Raw genomic sequence first — 6,168 nt, 5'->3', positions numbered from 1 at the left:
CCCTGTTCCCCCCACTCCAACAGACAGAGGGGGGAATAGAAAGGGGTCTTTGTCAGATGGAATCATTCCCCTTTCTCTTGAAAAATTCACATCCCATTCTCATTGTCCCCAGCATTGAAATTCAGCTGTATCCGAGAAGGAGCATGTGTCATCTGCCTAGGATCTTCTGTGTCTCCCATTCTTCCCCACTCCCACCCACATACTGGATATTTATAACTTATACCCCTCCCAACCCTCCACCTCCACACTCCTGTGTCTCTACCTTCCTCTGCATCTTGGGGAGGAATGGGGGCGGGGGTGCCTCGGTGGCCAGATGGTGTTAGAGATGGGGAGGAGTTGTAGAATTGTGGGATGGTCTCAGAGTAACTAATTCTCTCTAGGCTGCAATAGGAGGGCAGTACCCTTGAGACCAACATCCTGTCCTGTCTGTGAGGTGATCTGAAATTCCAGAACAAATCCAGGATATTATTTTCGTCGGGTGGCAGGAGACAGAGGTTGGCTTTTTTGGCCTGGTTTCCTGGGACGTATATTCTAGCCACTTTTTTTTGTAGTATCTTCTCTCAACCAGCCTGCAACCCTTTTACAGCGCCCCCTCTATGCCCCCCACATGCTCACGATTAAGCTTTCGCCCTACTCTTATCCTGAAGTCTTTCTCTTGGGTCTGCAGAACATTGTAGTGTCAAAGGGATGATCCTTGGTCCTGAGATTTAAGAAACCTAGCTTATAGGTTTCTCTGCCATTAGTGGTTGGCACTAGTGGTGCCAGCTAGTGGTTGTCTCTGCCACTAACTCTGGGTGATCTTGGGCAAGCCTGGCCTCAGTTTCTCCAGCTGTGAGACACAAAGGGATTGGTCCACTTGATTTCGAAGGTACCTTCTAGCTCAGCGTGAGACTGCAGCGTGCATTTGCTGAGTGGGGTAGTGGGATGGGGGGGTCTGGGGTTTGTTAAATTGAATTAAATTGACTTGCAAGGGAGTGATGGGAGATAGAGGGGAGCGGAATCCCCGCAGCTCTATTAGGAAATGCATTAGGGCTGACAACCTCTCTAGGTTAAACAGCTTTTATCTCCCACTAATTACAATGCGCCCCTCCTAGCCCGGATTCAAGCTACTCTTCGTCTCCCCAGGTCCCCAGGCCCTTTGAAGCGTCAGGATCGGCGGGCCCCGCCTAGTCTGCAGCCCGCTCCACCCCAATTCCGGAGCTCAAGTTCCTTCTCTCCGCCCAATGCCACGAACTACAAGTCCCAGGACACCCCGCCCCCAAGTCCCTTTTCCCGCCGCGAGATCGCCCCCTGCCGGCTCAGCGGGCGTTCCGAGAGAGCCTCTTTCCTATTGGTCTCTCGTCCCTGTCAGTCACCCGGGACCGGAGAGGGGCGGGGCGAAGTAGGAAGATCCGGATCCGGAGCGGCTGAAAGGCGGAAGTGGAGGCCGGAGCCTGGGACACTGCCGGGGGGGAAGAGGAGCGGAGCCAGTCCGCAGAGCCGGCCCCAGCAGCCCCGTCGCCCCAGAGCCTCAGTGAGTAAGCCTGTCCCGGGACCTCCGTGGGCTCCCGCCCGCGCCTCCACCCTGCCAGGCCTCGCCCTTCCCCCCTTTATCCCTCTTCCCTCCTCTCCGCCCGACCCCAGTTGAGGGGACACTGGCCCCTCCCAGGGTCCCGGCGTCTGACCCCTCCCCCGACCCGTAGTCGGACGGGGTTGGGGGGGGTCTCCTCTGTCTACTCCCAGCCCGAGGGGGCCCGCGTCCCGCGGCGCGTCCTGCCCTGCGCATTTCAGGCCTCGGCGAGCCCCTCTTCCTCCCCCTTCCTAGCGACCCGGGCGACCCAGGGCCGTCCTGCCGCCCCTGGCCTTGAGGCCCAGGTCGTGACCGGTCCCTGATCTTGGGGGTGTCGCCTGCGGGGCTGCGGCTGCTGCGCCCCTCCCCTCCTCCAGCTGTGGGGGGCGTTCCCCTTCTTCCCCGCCCCCCGGAAACCGTGCGCTTCTACCTGTCCTGGCCCGGGAGAGCTGGCTCCAGTTGTGATTTTTTTTCCCCTGTGACTGAGACCTCCTCAGCCACTTTTCCCTGCCACTGACATGGGGGGGAGGCGGAGAAAGAAGTATTTATTAATCACACCTACTATGTGCCAGGCGCTGTGCCAAGCGATTTACGGACATTGTCTTCTTTGAACCTCACAGCAACCTTGTGAGGTAGATGCTGTAATCATCCCCATTTTACAGTCTAGAAAACTGAGGCAGTCAGAAGTGAAGTGACTTGTCCAGGTTCACTCAGCTAGTAAGAGTCTTGAGGTCGTATTTGAACTCAGGTCTTCCTGAAGCCAGAATTAGCATATTCCGCTATATCATGTCTGTTTCTTTTTTTCCCTCTCTCTAGATCCTAGACCCTTGCGTTGCTTCCCTTTTCTGTCCTACCTTTTCCCCTTCCTGTCTTCTCTATTTTATTGTCCTTTCCCCAGACTGTGAACCCTGGGTCCGTCTTAGGGGTAGGGGTGAGAGGGGGATGTCTCCTTTCTTCACTTTTTTCCTCCTGTCATGAAAAGGATTTATATATTCTTTTCCTGTCGGTATAACCCCTTTTTATGAATATCTTCCTTTTCATCCCCAGCGGTTTGCTACATTTCAGGGTGGATAAGTCCACTATCTCAACTGTCTTTGCTTCTGGGTTGGCCCCCTCCTCCAAGAGCACGTGAGTGTTTTCCAAGCTTCCTCTGAGGGATGGCTCCTCCTAGGACAGCTGTCTGTTGGCTTTCCCTGGAAGGGGAAGTAAGTTAGGGACCTCCCAGAGGGTGAAGGGTGTTGGGACTGGAGGTTTCACCCTAAAGCAACAGGTTCAGGCATCTTGTGGTTTCAGAGTGGATAGCTTTAGAGTTTTGATATCTTCATGAAACTTTATACACATGTACTTATGTCAGTGAATACAACTTCTTACCCAAACCCAAACAGAAACCTGCTCTTCCAAGGGGAATATTGAGTTTATGTCTCTTTTATTGGTGACTTGGGGATGTGAATCAGCTGCTGCAGAGTGGTCATAGCCTGAATCCAAGTAGAGGCCAAAGACTGTTTGGCTGGGTTCTTTGAGGCCATGTCTTACATTTGATATTTTCATCTGACTAAGAGGAGACCTATTCCATGTTACAGCAGACTCTTTAGCTCACCTTGAACCAGTATCTTTGGTGACCATAGTTTTCTTGAGGAGTACCTTCTAAGACTAGAGTTACTTTTTGTTTCATAGGTTTCTGTTGACTTTTCGTTAACTATTGAGGCCTAACTCCTACCATTGGATAGGTTTCTCTTTTTTAAATGAATTTTTGTTTTAGATCTGTGATGTATTACCATGTTTCTGATGACTAGTTTATAGCCCTACACAGAAATAACAATTGGAGCTTATATTTCCCATTTTGTCTCTCCTACCTGTGTACACACTGCTTGATAATCAGTGAAGACAGTGTGCTTTGGTGAATCAGGTTTAGTAGGGGGGAAGTTTTTTTCCTAGTCCAACTAGTCTGTTCTTGGTAGCTTACTGGATTTTAGTGAGATGTCCTCTCCTTTCCCTATTGGCCTCCTCTTATCCCCAACCAGAACTGAGTAGGTGGGGACAACCTTGTGAACCTTATTTCTTAGCACCCCGTCCTATCAATCCCTGCCCCTGCCCCCAACTCTCTTGCTTGCTTTTAATACCTGAAATATGTGCTCAGCAGAGTATGTTTTACTTTGGCATCCCAACAAAATAGTCTGGGTTGTCAGTCCTGGAGAGGGCAATGCTGTTTCAGATCATTGGCACCTAGAGTGTAGAAACCAGGCTCTATATCACTTCATCTCTGTGCTGTGCCATGAACAGGTTGGTACTTACTAGGCACTTTTTGATGATGAGGTGGTTATGAAAAGAAAGCAACCTTTCTCCAACCCAAGGTGACTTGTAAGCATTTTTTTAGAAGCAGTACAATGTTGATTTCTGTTTGGGTACTAATGGTCCCTCATTCTGAGGGAAACCAAGAGCATGGGGGAGAACACTTGTCGTTTGCATTTCTGCTGCAGCCCCAGTAAAATAGAGGCCCACAAAGATGCTTTGAGATTTGTCAGTTTTTGTGTCACAGACCTTTCTGCTTCTCAGCAAGCAGGGGTTGTGACTGTTGGCATAGATACAGATCATTAGTAGTCACATTCTACTCTGCACACCTGTTGATTCTTTTTGAACCTTTTCTCTTGCTTTTGCCTTAGGCCTGCTACTGATATCCCGAGCAATTGTTGAGCCACCCTGACCCTAGAATACTCTACTTCATGGGGACCTAAAAGTGGTAGTGACTGTCTGGGCAGAGCAGGTCTTTGTTCTGCCCTGATCTCCCAACTTTGCTGCTTATTGATGAGATGTAGCAAATGTGTAGGTTACTTTTTATCCTGAATCTATTGGTATGAAAATGGAGTATACCATAGATTTTTTTTCAGCTCTTCCCTCCAAAGTAAACCCGTCTCATCTCTTATATGCTTATCAATTAAAACTGGACTACATTTTCTGCAAACATGGACCCTATCCTGTGGTGGATTCCCTTTACAATTCAAAGTCTTTTAGGGCATTACAGTACATATGCTTGTGGTTATGGTGTTTGTTAGGGCCTACTGATTTGAGCCCTGGTAATATCTAGTACTTAGGGGAAGCTAGGTGGTGCAGTGGGATAGGTTGCTGAGGTCAGGAAGACCTGAATTCAAATCCAGCCTCAGACACTTACTAGCTGTGTGACATGGGCAAGTCACTTAACCCTGTTTGCCTCAGTTTCCCCATCTGTAAAATGAGCTGGAGAAGGAAATGGCAAACCACTCCAGTATCTCTGCCAAGAAAATCCCTAGTGGGGTCATGAAGAGTCAGACATGACTGAAACAACTCAACAGTAGCAACAACAACAAATCTAGTGCCTCTCAGGCTTTAATCGTTTGGGTGCTTTGGACTATATATTTCAAATTTTTAAGTATATGTATTTTAAGTCTTGTAGCCCAGTAACACAGGATAGTTGTGGTTCAGGTCCAGATTCCTGCTGGGTTTGGAGTCAGGAAGACCCAAATCAAATCTAACCACAAATATTGCTTTGCCCTTGACCTTGGGCAAGTCATTTAACCACTTTTTGCCTCAGTTTCTTCATCTGTAAAACAGGCTTCATAATAGAACCTACCTCCCAGGGTTGTTGTGAGGATCAAATGTGATAGAAATCTTAAAGTACTTACTTAGCACAGTGCCTGGCAAATAGTAGGTATTATATAAATGTTAATAATTATTGTTATTATTAGGCTTTAGTCTTTGAAACTAGCAAATAATACCTCCTTCCACATGCAAGAAGGCCTGAGTTGTTTCTGTTCTAGAGGAGAATAGGTTAATTTAGAAAAAAAAGACTTGTTCAGGTTGACTTCTTCTCCCTATCCTAGGACTGGGGAAATGTAGCTACTCCAAGGGTAGGTTAGATGTGATGGTTATCTACTCTGGTTCTCTTTTATATAGAAAGAATTGGAGGATTAGAGCTGTGAAGGGACCTTAGAGGCTGTCTAGTTGAGCCCTTTTGTAGAGGAAGAAGCTGGGTCTCAGAGAAGGTAGTGACTTGCTCAGGCTCCATGGTAATAGGTTTCAAAGGTAGGATTTGAATCCAAGTCTCAATTTCATTGCTTTTTTTACTATACCATTTTTACTTTGAGTGTAGAGAACACAGCAGACTTGTGATTGTATATTTAATGACAGTTTCTTAGGCGACAGATTGAAGCTATGGAGTTCTTTTTATATAACATTATTCCCACTGAGTTGAAAGAGAAGAAGGTGTTTAGATGTCAGTTCAGTTCAATACCATGTTTGTGGTCTGCTATGTGCCAGGCACTGTGCTAAGCTCTAGGAATGCAAATAAAAGATCCGTGGGTTCGTGTAGTCCCAGTCCTGCCACCAACCAACTGTTGAGCTGAGTTTGTAGCCTTTTGGGGCCTCAATTTCCCTCATCTGTAGATGGTAGGATTGGACCAGATGTTATTTAAGGTTCTTTGTTTTTCTAAAGCACTATGATTCAGCGTACTGCTTTGTTTGTTCCCAAGTACCATAGATCTTTTAACCTTCTTAAGCATCTACGTGGTAGAATTTTTAAATGCCAAAATTTTTGTAGTTGTTTGTGTAGGGTGAAGGAGCAACCTTCTAAGATGAGGCTAGATTGT

At 47.6% G+C, this 6,168-nt stretch overlaps 1 protein-coding gene across 2 annotated transcripts in view; it reads left to right on the top strand.

Annotated features, from left to right (window-relative positions):
- The first annotated feature begins 1,264 nt into the window (after nucleotides 1-1,264).
- RAB5C (RAB5C, member RAS oncogene family) overlaps nucleotides 1,265-6,168 on the top strand; it is a 43,480-nt gene continuing 38,576 nt past the window's right edge. The window contains exon 1 of one of the 2 annotated variants that reach the window (XM_072646491.1): nucleotides 1,265-1,513. The gene's annotated coding sequence lies outside the window, so the exon portion shown is untranslated. Of the gene's footprint in view, nucleotides 1,514-2,601; nucleotides 2,678-6,168 lie in introns of those variants that run through there. The other variant, XM_072646490.1, reaches the window with a different exon arrangement.

The sequence above is a fragment of the Notamacropus eugenii genome, chromosome 2, assembly GCF_028372415.1.
Source record: "Notamacropus eugenii isolate mMacEug1 chromosome 2, mMacEug1.pri_v2, whole genome shotgun sequence".
In the NCBI taxonomy this organism is placed as follows: domain Eukaryota; kingdom Metazoa; phylum Chordata; class Mammalia; order Diprotodontia; family Macropodidae; genus Notamacropus; species Notamacropus eugenii.
This window is presented reverse-complemented; position numbering and strand designations above follow the sequence as displayed.